We start from the raw sequence: 14,665 nt of genomic DNA on the forward strand, positions 1-14,665 counted from the left end.
GGTATCACTATTCAGATGAGACAGTGTGTGACTTCAAATTATTTAATTCTCACATTTATAGATCAGCAATCTAACAAAGCACATTTGCAAAGAAAAGGGACATGTAAAACCTGTGGGCCTTTTTGATTTTGCGTTGCTGAATTTAACTTATATTCAATCCATAGTGGAATCTGAATTTACTTTGATGGTTGAAAAACTGATTTAGTGATTACTTTGTTAATTTGCTATCAATGTTTTGTTCATAAGAGCATCCGACAATCATTCATGTTTTTCTTATTATTTTTCATTACGATCATAAACTAAAACTGTGCGTCTTTAAATATGATGTTCAATTTTTATGAATATATATCCTGGCCTAAATGTATGATGAATTTCAACAAATCCGAATACTACAAGGTTATAATAAATCTTAAGTTACAATAGAAACAGATCTCAACTATGCAAATATGGAATTTTGATTATTCCAACTATAATTCAGTTGTTAAAATGTAAGTGGTAAGATTTTAAATGTACTACTGTTAAAGGCTTTGGTTTCCATAGAGTAGTAAATACTTTTAGAGGGTCGGCAGTTCCAACCATATTGATTTAACTATATAATCTATTATCTTTTTCTTGTTATTAGATTTAAAAATGCAATACCTTCCAAGGTTAACCATTTTAAACTGAAAAAGTTCATAAAATTTAGAATTGACAATGGCCAAAATTAGACTTCGGAATGACAAAAGAATAAGAATCCTAATATTTAAATACAACGCGTCATGTGTCCTAGTATGTACCGAATAAAAGCGACAGCCTCTATTACAAAAATCTTCCTCCGATATTCTCTTTAATCAATTAGATTTTACGTGACAGTTTCAGCTTAGATTAGCACTTTCTGTGCTGACACGATAGTAAAAATGTCTTAAATAATTTAAAACAATAATAAAATGTCGATTTTACGGGCAAAACTTTGGATCTGTATATAGATCGTCTGAACGATTAAGTATTGAATTAAACACAAATTTTTAAGGACATATCGATAGTAAACATTTATGTCAAAATAAAAAAAAATCATATTCGGTTCTGATTTAAAGTTTCATAAACACATAAAAACTATAGTTAGTGAGCTTCTGACAATGCTGTTAAACGTTTCAGTTTATTCGTTTTGTAAACATGAGATTTTTGGAATTGGCTGACTTATGTGCGTCTGTCTATGTATTATGTATTTCCATTTTTTTTCGTCGCATCTTTCTCATGGCTTGTTCCTTCATTTGTCTATTGAATTTTATGTGTTTGGGATATATGTTTAGCTATTTATTACGATTTAAAAAAAAATGCATTTAATCTTCTCTCTATTTCTCTTTCACAATCTGATAAAAATAGGATGATTTTTGGTTTAAGTTAATATATTAATACTAGTAATCAAACCCTCCTATTTGTTCTTAGATCTGAACTTAAAAAGATATGCGATTATCCAAGGACAGTCATTTGTCGACGTATACGAACAGTTTTCATTCAAATATCAGTGAGAAAGCTGTTTTCATTTAAAGTCAAGCATTTGATAGCTACACTTAAAAAAATTTAAATTTTATGTAAGGGATATAAGCCTCTTACAGTCCATTCTGTAATATATTGCAGCCTCAGACCTGTTCAATATTTTACAGAATGAACTGTTAGAGGCTTATATCTTACTTAAAACATTGTTGATCACGTCGAAAAAGGTAAATAAAAATAGCAAGCAAGGATTATTTTCATCAAGTATGAAAATTGTTTTTTGAATAAACTTTCTTTACATTAAAAAATATCCTACATTTTGTCCCTTTTAAGAAGTAGCTCAACGTAAACAATGGACAAAAAGAATGTGCAGCTGAAGGTATATCCTTTTGTTGTAATTTCCGAGAGAAGACTGTTATTGTTAACCCAAACGGTACCACCTGAATACCCCCCCCCCCTTTCCCCCTTTTCTGTGTTTTTTTTTTTTTTGCAAGGTCGTGTCGCTCTTTTTCGTTTATTTGTGTATTGAGTTCCTTGTGTTTTTTTAAATGTGTTCGAAACGTTATTTTGTGTCGATTTTGGTTTTTTTTTAAATCTTTTATAAAACGATCACTGCGAACAAAGTGCGAAGAGAAGTGTTGCATTATATTCACATTTAAAAAACAACAGGGTAAGTAAGTAAGTAAAACTTTATTTGGATTCGGCATATGCAATAACAAATAAAACAAGGCATGCAGCATGCAAAATAAATAATAAAAAGAAGTACCAAGAATTAACTCTAAGCAATAGCATATACATGTATCTTGCGGAATACCAAAACATATATATGAAGCACTAAATTTAAAAAAAAATATTAAAAAGTTGTAAATCAACACCGAAACCTGAAAATTATAAAAACTTTTGTAGTCTTCTTAGTCATGAAAGAAGTTCTAGATTCGCACTTTGTTCACAGGATAAAGTTAAGGTTGTTTATGGCCTTGTATTGAGGCATGGTCTATCAAATTTTAGAAGCATTACTTTATTGTTTTTTTTTTCATTTTAATTGTAGGTGAACATGATGTTAGGAAGAATAAGAGCAACACCCGAGGTCAATTTTAACAACATAAAGACGGACGAGGATAAATCTTTTGAAAAAAGAAATTCAGAAAAGAAACAAAAACAAGACTTACAACGAGCATAATTAACGTATTGAATTTTTGCTTACAGAGACAACCCAAACACACGAGTAAATGGCTGTGAAATAAGTATTTGTAGCCTAAAAAATCAATTTGAAAGTGATTTCTTTCCTCAAGAAACTGTTTTGATGAGTGACAAGATTATTGTATTGGAAAGTGACTTTAATAAAATGTTTTTTTAATAATCATTTGTTTTAGAGTTCTAGAGTTCTATGAGGAAAACATTTGGGTAGTTAATATTTTTTTCTATTTTAGTGATTGAACTTTCATTTACCTGTAAGAATCCGTTATGCTACTTTTAGCTGTCCAATATTTTTAAGAAAGATGAGGGCTATTCTGAAAAGTATTTGGCAGTTAAAGGTAACATAATGGTTTCTTACAGGTAAATGATAGTCCAATCACTGAAATAAAGAACGGGTAAAACAATAGAATGACGTCACAACAATGTTTTAATGGAAATTGTAAGAAATTTTCAGAAGTATTCTACAGAAGGCATAATTTAGTCACATTGATAGTAAAATCGTCAAAATTTAAAAAGACAATTTACGTAACTCATCCAGATAGAACTATCTTGTCAATCAAAATAGTGGTTCTCTTAAGGCCACGAGGAAAGAAAAACACCCCAAAAAAATGTTCCGAAAAGATATTGGTGTTGCAAAATATTCTAAAACAGAACATCTTAACTCCATTTCAACGAAATGCTTAACCTTTTATCTAACTGTATCCAATTTAATACTGGAAAATCCAATGAAAGGATTTTTTGTGGCCTAATCACATCGCAGGAATGATTGGAATCAATTAAATTGTTTGAACTTAATAATTTCCGATAGCATGGTCTTATGTTGGTTTATCGATTAAAAATGGAAAAGATTTCAATGGTAGATTTTGGAGAGCACTTTTGAATACACAATGAAATAAAACAATCGATTTTATTTAGATAAATGTCGGGCAGAACATACTTTTGATTTAACTTTAAATGGGTCTGATTATGTTATCTAGTAACATGTCATATAAAAAGGCATATGATTTTAAATCTAAGCTTGATTTTCCCGATGACACCGATAGTGAGTACAATTCCTGATAAAAATTAATTACATGTCCTATTTTATTCGTGTTTGTTTCGAAACTATCTAGAAACTACTGTTCAGATCCACATCTTTTACATTGTATTTTCTCGTAAAAGGTTAACCATAAAAAGCGCTTCCATTCTATCTGAGCTGTGTTTCTATATATGTTGATCATTATGAAAATTTCTTTTTTTTTCTTTTTTATAACACACAAAACGAAAAGTTCGTGACAATATTTAAATTATTGTTACGTTTTAATATTTTGAAACATTGTACACGCACTTCTTCCACAAAATCACTTACTATATTTTAATATAGTCCGCTACACTAAAGATACAAACGGTAAAAATGACGTATACTGTAAAACAACTTATTTTCGCAGATACTTTAATTCGAATTTTGCACTTTCTAACCAACTGCCCACAATTTGATTTGGCGATTTACCGACTTTAGTGAGATAATGAAAAATCCAATTTTTACATATTCGCAACGATCGGTACTCGTTAAAGTAACATAAAAATGAAAGTAGTTACTTTATTTTCGACGAGTTATATGTAAAGTTTAATCCGCTTAGGTTCTTAAACTTTATTTGCATATTGCTATGATAGTGTGTCAATATTGATGCAGTTGCAGCAAGAACTATTTACGCAGACTATACAATAACCGCGAGTCAAAGCACATTGGAAATAACATTGATGTTAAAAGATGTTTTTAAAAGGCTTTTTTATCAGGCATATACAATATTTATGGATAGAAAAATAAACGTTAGCGAGGAAAAACATTATATGGCATTAAAAAAAAAATAAAAGAGAATTCCGAAAACGCGGACAAAAAATCAAAACACGACTCGCAAACATTCTTGATTTTGTTTTTAATTTCTCTATTCTGTTAACAACCAACATATAATTTGTAAATATATAAATACCAATGTAATTGACCCTCATATAATTGAAAAGTCGGTTAAACATGGTTAGCTTGATCTATGCATAAATATTACAATGTACTATAACAGTGATATTTAATCTTGGGTCTAGTAATATGCGGTCAGACGTACTACTACCCAAGGGTTCTTATTGTCAACAGTTATTATCTTTTACCCTCTTATATATTATGAAAATAAATTAGATTTTTTCAAATTAACGATTTTTGATATTTTTCTTTGAATGATGGGTCTTCTTATTACTTATATATCCCAGTCAGGACCTTCATGCGTATATCGTCGTTCCATAAAACCATTAGTTTGCTTTAACATACTATAGAAATAATATTCCATTTTAAAAAGTCATTAATAATTGAATTCTTCTTTCTCTCTCTTTTAATGCATGTCACTGCAATTTTAGGATACTTCGTGTATTTCCGATCACATGTTTGTTAACGTTTATTTTTATGGTCGAAACCTTGAGATTGCAATAAGTACGAGTTATCTAATAGTATATCGGTTGATTAAAATAGGAAAGTAGTTACTTTGTTTTCAATGACTTATGTCACTTTGAATCCGCTTACGTTCTTTGACGACGTCATGTTGCTGTGGTATTATGGCAGTTGCAACAATACCTATTGTGTTCACTTTACTAAATACTATTTCTAGGCATCTCTCTCTCATAAAAAATTCCCGCCGGCCAGGAAAAACAACAAAAACGAGTTATCTCGGTCAAATTCCATTTAAACTGAAGTCAAAAGACTACATTTTAAATAAAGTGGAAAATGTGGGAAACCTGTGTCCAAACCCAAATAATCAGAGACCGTTTCGAGAGTAATACTTGGACAGTATACTATATGAAATAAGTAATAACTGAAGTTACTCTTAAGTAAAATATATATTAAACCAAAAAAATAAAAAATAGAATAACAATTCGACAGAAAATGAACTATATTGCACTGTTGTCCAGTCTGATGCTTGGCTAGAAGTGACCAACAAGGGAAAACATTTTTTAAAATGATGTTCGCTACTCAGGTGCAAAATAAGGAGCATTTCATAACATTGGTCAATATTGTAAGGGGATTAGTAAAGGAACTAAAACAGTAAAAACATATAGCTCAATGTGCTAGTTTTTCAGATACAAGTCATGGAAAATATGGAGGAAAAATATTTTCTCTTTGAGATTGACAAATTTTACTTTAAAAAACATTTTCGAAAAAAACATGGCTTTTTATCAGGCATGTAAAAAGATTTATGAAAAGAAAAATAGACGGTAGCGTGGAAAACCAAATAGAAAACAAAACCAGAGGATAACGAAAAATCGGACAAATATTCAAAAACATGACTAGCGAACATGTCTGATTAATTTTTGTGACTTTTTAATTCTCTTTTCTGTTTACCGCCAACCAAACCCTCATATAATTGAAAAGTCGATAAAACATGGTTACCTTGATATATGCATAAACATAACAATGTACTATAGCAGTGATATGTAATCTTGAGTCCTGTTTACATACGGTCAGACGTACAACATAACAATGTACTATAGCAGTGATATTTAATCTTGAGTCCTGTTTATATACGGTCAGACGTACTATTATCCAAGATTTCTAAATGATAACAGTTATCATTCGTTTACCCCCTATATATTATGAAAATAAATTAGATTGTTTTAAAACTAACGATTTTTGATATTTTCTTTGAATCATGGGACTTCTTATTACTTATATATTCCAGTCAGCAACTGCAGGCGTCTATCGGCTTTCTATAAACTCTATTAGTTTGATTTTACTAACTACACAAATATAATTCCATTTTAAAAAGTCATTTATAAAAAAATTGTTTTTTCTCTCACTTAATGCTTGTCGCTGCAATTTTAGAATGTGTCGTGTATTTCATGAAGTGACAACATTATTTGTATGTACATTCTGACGCCAAACACGCGACTCTAGAATGAATTTGGTTGTTAAATTTGATAAATGCTTATTGTGCTTCTTTGTTAAATGATTGTTTGTTTTTGTTCTAATTGAGATTGCGACACAGTGATGACTGCTGTACCCCTATTTTGACAATTTTACCTATAATGTCTGTTTTGTTCACGCATCGTTTTGAATATAATGGAATTTGATGCGATTGTCATATAAGTGAGAGGTTTAGGGCTATAAAACCAAGTTCAAGCCAATATTGTCTACATTTGAAAATGCCTATACTAAGTCAGGAATATGACAGTTGTACTTTCGTTTGAAGTGTTTTTCCATTTGATTTTTTCATTTGATTGGGGTCTTTTCTTTTGGAATTTTCCTCGGAGTTCAGTATTTTTGTGATTTTACTTTTTTTTTTTATATCTACATAATGTTCCAAAGTTTGCATTAATACGGAATAAGTCTAGACTGGTGTTTCAACACTTACACTTTAAAGCAAACTAAGTTGTAATGCATCAACCAGAATCAGGACAAACTTATTACAGGCCAGTCACATTGTACTTTATATTTCATGTATTACAAACAGTAGTATTAAACAGATGGTGTCTTAATACTGATATTTACATGTATAATTTACACTCTCAATTTAAGATAAATGAACTTTTAATTCGTTCAATTAAGTCTGTAGTCTAAATTGGGAAAGAAAATATATGTGAGGGTCAAGCAATATTTTCATTTAGCGTGTCAAAAACTCCCCTTATACGCTGTAATAGAGTTGTCGTAATAAACAATTTGACGAATCATACACAAGACTCGTTTAAGGGATCCTTTATTTTGACATATCTATGTAATTTTTATCTAATCGAAGCCTGATGGAACTTCAATGGAGTCTTTAATATTTGCCTATTAAGGTTACTTACATTACATACACTTACATGTTTTCGTGCGATATAGGATTATCGGAACGCACGAGCGGTAAAAATATTATACCGTCAGGGTAAAAGGAGATAACTTTGCAAAATAAGTCTCGTCAGAAGAAAACAAAAATACTCTTAAAAATAAAAGAAATATAACTCTGCATGATTTGACTTGCAATTATAACAAGGCATATAAATCACCCAAATAAAGTAAGATAACATAAACAAACAAATATTTCATAAAAACAACAATTTGCAACACGAAAAAAAAATAATAATATTATCCCCCCAAACATTATATGATTCCCCGCCTCTTTCCTCGGCACTATCTATTGTCGCCTTGTGATGTGTCCATACAATAGAGTTAGGCACACAAATGAAACAATCTTTTCAGCTTATAATTGCGTTTTTGTCCTTAATATTCATGAACTATTTGCCACTGGACGTAAAGCGACTAATATCTTCAATCATCGAAGCATATTTACTGCTTATTATTCATTATTAAATCTAAAATATATATAGTGTAAGATTCTAGATATATTTTCCCGATATACACCCCGCCGCATTTTTGCGTCTGTCCCAAGTCAGGAGCCTCTGGCCTTTGTTAGTCTTGTATTATTTTAACTTTTAGTTTCTTGTGTTCAATTTGGAGTTGAGTATGGCGTTCATTATCATTGAACTAGTATTTATTTGTTTAGGGGCCAGTTGAAGGACGCCTCCTGGTGCGGGAATTTCTCGTTGCATTGAAGACCCATTGGTGACCTTCTGCTGTTGTCTGCTCTATGATCGGGTTGTTGTCTCTTTGGCACATTCCCCATTTCCATTCTCAACGTTATCTAGTTGTTAAAATGTGTATGTAAACGAAAAAGCAAAATCTATAATTTGTTGACTTATAATTTGAGCTCAAAGACGGAATAAGAAGGTTGGCGCAACCGGATGCCTATACTGTACACACATCCCCAGCCTCCTTATTTTCTATCTTCGCCTTGGTCTATTATCTACAATTAGGAAGCAAAGACAGAGACGGTTTAATTTTCCGAAATACACATTGGATAGTTTTCCTTTTTTCTGTTTTAACCCGGTGGTTTTGTAATGCTATTGATACATTATTGACAACGTAACGTTCTTAATAAACATTATTTAAGAAGGACATTAATATTAATGATCCACTATTAGTTGGTCGGCTGTTGTTGGACATTTATATATCTTAATAAAAGTAGTTAAAACAAAGCTGTGTGCTACATGTATGTGTGTGTGATTTTGTGTATTTGTCAATTGTCACCAATTCCCATGAAATTGACATTGGATTTCACATGTTTGCTAATGTTCTTGTGTAACTACTATATGCACAACTTATAGGACCACGTTTATTAGATTAAAACAAATTAACGACGTGTAAAAGAATGATCCCAAATCAGTTGCGCATCTTTCATTTATTTAACTGAAGATATAATTAGTTGCAAAACAGACCATGACAATCATTTGTGAAATACTAAGGCAACGACTCTAATGACTTTAATGGAGCACCTTTAGTATTTGTCCCATTTTACATTTGTTTCTTTTTCACATTGAACCTGAAAATTAATAGAAAGAAAAGAATCCATATCAATACCCTCCCCCACCACCATCGGCCGATTTGTTTCACATAATAAGAACATGATTTCTTTTTTTATAACATTGCAGCATTGTCTGGGAAATCTTGATTGTCCACGTTGACAATTTGATTGTAGATGACTCATTAAAAATAAAGATAATTGTGAATATTGTCGTTGAATTTAGAGTATCCTACTTTAATATTTTCATTTCAAAGTTAATCGTGAAACTCATGCTTGAAAAAATTCACGCGTCATTGTGTGTCATCGTTGTTTATACAAGTTAGGTAACAGACGTAAGTGTATATTTTTCTTTACTTCAAGATATTAAAAAGCGTGTTTCATTTGCGATATTCTTAAAAAATATAAAAGATATGTCTGATTCAGACAAGGATGCTGTTTGACTGGATAAAACAAAGACTGAAAGCGTAATTGTGGAAATATTATTTATCTTGGTTGTAAAGCATGGGTGTATGCAATTTCAACAACGGTGTAAAATTCAGTACACCCATCATTACACCAAGATAACGAATTTATTTTTGATGAACATTTTCTTTTACTCATTTTAAAACCAGGATGAAACTAGAAAAATGGTTATGAAAATTTTCCATTGTAACATTTTTTCAACGTCGATGTTGCTGTACACTGTCAAATACTTTTTTTCTTTATTTTAGCGAAAAACAGAAATATTTAGTGTTTTTTTAATTTTCGGGGCAAAAAAATGTTAAAATTTGTTTTTTAATTTTTGTTCTCAAATTTTTTTATTTTTAATTTATTTTATTTACATTTCTCTATTTTAATTTAATTTTAATTTTATGTTTTTCTTTATTTTGGAAAAAATTTACTTATCCAAGGTTGAACAAAGGTAGAGTGCTACAATGTATTTACACCGGGGTAATTAATCAATCAGATTGCAAAATAATGTAATTTATGCTCGTTCGTTCGTACCAAAATGTAAAAAAGCACTAATATCTATGATGAGTTTATTTATATAACATACTAGAGCAAGCAGAATCGGATATTTTGCCAGTAATTCACACTAATAAATCGAGCGTGTTTTTACATCTTGACCTGGCATTTTTTTGGTCTTATTGTTCTTTAATTGTTAAGGAACTGTATAGTGACTCGCTTAAACATCTTTCAATCAAATACCAATGATACAAAAAAAAAAAAAAACCGAACTCCGAGGAATATTGAACACAGAAAGTCCGTATTCAAAAATCAAAATCAAAAGCTGAAACACATCAAATGAATGGATAACAACTGTCATATTCCTAAAAGCGAATGTTTCGATTGGAGAAGAGTTTAATGAAGTTATTTTGATTTTATTGGGACTTAAACACAATGCAGTATTGTAACTGTTAAACACTTTATCCCCGTTTATTCTTAATTTTAAAATATTACGAATTCAGGCATATATTTTTGTATAAGTACATATTTTGACATTTCAACACAAAATTTGTACACTACTTACTTTAGGGTCCCAGCGAAATAAACCAGAAAAGTGAATGGCGTAGCAATTAGGAAACAGAAACTGCTGTAAGATCTATTCTACACCAATAAAGATTCGTCTTCTGTTATACAATTTAATTTTAATATAGGATATACATACAATAAGAACTGGAGTACTACTGTATTTAGCTGTTTTATTCCGTCAACGTTCATTAACAACACATGCATACGTCTGAGATAAGATTTCCGTCTTTGTAATATTTAGAACAGTCATTCTTGTCCCTGATAAATACAGCGATTGAATTTTGACTTTACGATAACTGTGTAAATGGAAATAAGCATTTGACACTGAAACCTTGAATAGCCAGCTTGAAAATAAATCAATTCAATATGCAATAAACTTTCTCTTTATTTTATTTGTGTTGTTTCATTATCACAATCAAAGAGTAACAACTCTAATTTACTCTTACATAGTATAATTTACATAATTTTATATTTTACAGGGCTTATACATGTGTGGCAAAGCTAAATTCTTCCTTAACCAAGGGAAGGAGTATCACTGCAACTGCAACTTCTCAGAGTCTGAGAAAAAACAGATTTCTGTCAAAACGATGCAGTTATTTGACAATTAAGGCGATACTTTTAAAATATCATAGCAGTGTTATTGGTATTAATATTAGACTAATGTACTCATATTTTGACAATTTTACCTATTATGTCTGTTTTGTTCACGCGTCGTTGTAAATATAACAGAATTTGATGAAACTAGCATACATGTGAGAGGTTTAGCGTTATAAAACCAGGTTCAATTCTGCCAATCAGAAATATGACAGTTGTTGTCCATTCGTCTGGTGTGTTTTATCATTTGATTTTGCAATTTGATAAGGGACTTTCTGTTTCGAATTTTCCTCGGAGTTCAGTATTTTTGTGATTTTACTTCTTAGTAGTATTCTTTAATTTGTATGTAAATAAGCAGTTTTAAGACCATTGCTTTAATTCAAATTGTTTTTGGTAACATCTTTCAAATTTCTTAATTGATTTTGAAAAACTAATCAAATGGCAGCAGTCCTTTTTGTGCCAATTACTGTATTTCAGATGTATCATTCGCGCCAAATTTTGTTTTCCAAATGTATCAATTGCGCCAATATTCGGAATTTATTTGCGCCAATTTACCTGTACACAAATCTTCCATAAATATTAGTGATTGATACATATTTATAAATGATACCCCTGAAAAACAGTAATCGGCACAAAAGGACTGCCGCCATAAATTCGGCGATTACATCATCACTTCAAACAGAATTAGTCGGTTAAACCATGTGATTGAAAACAATGGACTAAACAGGTTGTTAACACTGTCAACTATCAATAGGGTCAAGTAACATTTTCGAAATGATAAGTTCATGTAAGCGTTAATTTTGTTACAGATATGAACATTTAGTGATATTGATCCTCAAACATTACACCGGTCATGAACTAAGTTTGTGAATTATGTTTTCGGGTTTCTTGACATGCATTGTCACGTGTTATCGTATTCATTTTATATTCGAAAACTATAGCAGTTATATTAGAAAAGTATCGCATTCATAAATTTATGAATTAAAAAGACATCGCTATTATATGAGACAAACATGGCATTGATATAATAAAATATAGCAGTATCCTCGACTTATAGGTAATTTTGGCTTAGCAAACAATTGAATTCATCTCAATTGTATTCCACTGGATTTGCTACATGATATTTATTGAATGTGTACATCTATCTACAAATGATCAATCGTGCATTTATGTTTCATTTATTCAACAATTCAATTTTCTCGTTTAAATACACCTTGTTTGTTATTATATAAAACGATTCATGGAAAATATACAGCAGACGTATGTCGTGTTAGATGTCACCCTGTTTTAAGAAAAAAGTCATTACTTTATACCGAGAAATCAACATTTCTTCGTACAAATGCTAACATTTGTCTGAAATTTCCCACAATGGAACTCTTTGATATAAGACAATGTTGCTCGTTGATTTCAGAATTATTTGTATCGATTCGCTCTTCCATAGGCTGGAAAATTTGAATGATTAAGATTTGATATGAATTAATTAGTTGCTTCAAATATATTTACCTTGTACGGTACTACCTATACTTCATTCGTATTTTACCGATACGTTTGTGCTATATATGATATATTATATTAACTGCAAATACTATTAGTTACATAGTGTGCTAGTGACCTAATACGGTATATATGGGGTCAGTAAATTCCATATGGGGTGAGAGCGAAGCTCGAATCCCCATATGGAATTTACTGACCCCATATATACCGTATTACGTCACTAGCACACTATGTAACGAATTTATCTTACCGACTATCTTAACGTGTGAAATTAAGACTAGTGATTCTCAAAATGAGCAAGTCTTCAATACTGTTAGCACTAAGAAAATACTTCCATTGATCCTATCGTTATGCCAACAATAACGACTTGTAAGGTTTAAATGTGTTTTATGAATTTATTTCAATCTTAATGGTCAATTTCTTCGTCTGTTGGAACTTTTAAGATTTTTTCTCAGTACCGTTTTGTTTTTTATAAAGGGACATAACACCATTACTAACCGTGTATGAAATAAGCCCCGCCCCATTCTTACCTAATAAGGCATATAAAGGGACGTAACTCCCCTACTAACCGTGTATGAGATAAGCCCCGCCTCCCTACTAACCTAATATCAAATATACACGGTTTGCACGCGGACGCTTTTAACCAATCATATTCCTGGAAATGTATAGGAGGTAAGATAAATTGTAATCCGCGGTTTTGTTAATATACCATCAAATACAACACAAAATAGGGTTTTTGTTTAAATTGTTTAGTCAGCTGTGTCACATTTACATATTATATCTATTTGGATGGCTCACCCAATTTTGTCAGGACAATAAACATAACGGAACCTTAAACAAGTATCACACAAGTGAGAATATAGCTACTATAAAACCAGGTTTAACAAACAATGAAAATGCCTGTACCAAGTCAGGCATATGACACATATGTTTCACCCGCTCCGATGATTGATATCTTTTGATTTTGTTAGTTTTTTATTGACATACACTTTTTGAGTTGACCTTAGTACGATTGTTGTATACGTAAATGATAGAGGGCAACCTACAGTTTTGAACACTAAGCATGACCAGCAGGACAAGGTTTATATGAAATGGCATGTTTTAAATCGTTCAATTTCTTCACGATATATCTAACAGAAGTAACACAATATCTAACATTGAAATTCATTTATACAAAAAACGTGGGCCATGATATTAATACCATTGAAAATAAATTTAAAAAAACGCAAGTTCGTAATATAAAAAGTTACCAACCTGTTTCTTCTCGAATACGTATTTTCCTTTTTGTTTCACGGGATTTGTGGACTGACTATGAAGTCCGCATATGAAAGTTTGTTTTATGGATTACAAACTTACGTTTACATTGCTGCTGTCATGTATTGAAACAGTTATAGACAAATCAAATGTTAGCTATACAGCACAGCTTGGTGACCCGTCATTTGGGTTAAGAAGGGTTTCACTAAGCTGTGCTGTAAAACTAACATATACTGAATTGATTGTTTAATAACTATTACTTTTAGGGTTAGAATGATGTAAGGATAAGAGATCAACGGATTAGAAAAAATGCAACATTTGCTATTTATTATCAAGAATAAAACAAAATGCGCATTTATATTATTTTTATTGCATCTGGATAAAGGAAAAGTGCATTTGAATTTGATTTATGAACCAACTATTGTACATATATAGTAGATTGTGAGATAGGTGGTTACATTAAGGAACACGACATTCAAAAGTCAATGTCAAAGATTATAATGAGGGGTTAATCTTCATATTCATCAAACAGTAACCTGATATTTCATTAACAACTCTGGCTGTTATGTTCATGTTTTGTATTGTATTTTGTATTTACATTGTTAATAAAAAGTTTTTACTTTCTTTGTAGCCCTTCACCACTCTATCTTGTCCAGTCTACATTGATGTATAATTTTTTTTATACTGTCTGCATAAGACATATAACTTAGTGGTAAAACAGGTACTTGCAAGGAATGAACATGTCCTTTTTTCTCGTGAAAAGGGGAATAACTGTAAGTTAC

General features: G+C 30.9%; 1 long non-coding RNA gene across 1 annotated transcript in view; it reads right to left on the reverse strand.

Moving 5' to 3' along the window:
- The window catches only part of LOC139495142 (uncharacterized), a 40,720-nt gene extending 26,694 nt beyond the window's left edge, over positions 1-14,026 (reverse strand). The window contains exon 1 of the long non-coding RNA XR_011657269.1: positions 13,884-14,026. This is a non-coding gene — a long non-coding RNA (uncharacterized lncRNA). The remainder of the gene's footprint in view (positions 1-13,883) is intronic.
- Positions 14,027-14,665: the final 639 nt, after the last annotated feature.

Source organism: Mytilus edulis, chromosome 11 (assembly GCF_963676685.1).
Source record: "Mytilus edulis chromosome 11, xbMytEdul2.2, whole genome shotgun sequence".
In the NCBI taxonomy this organism is placed as follows: Eukaryota; Metazoa; Mollusca; class Bivalvia; order Mytilida; family Mytilidae; genus Mytilus; species Mytilus edulis.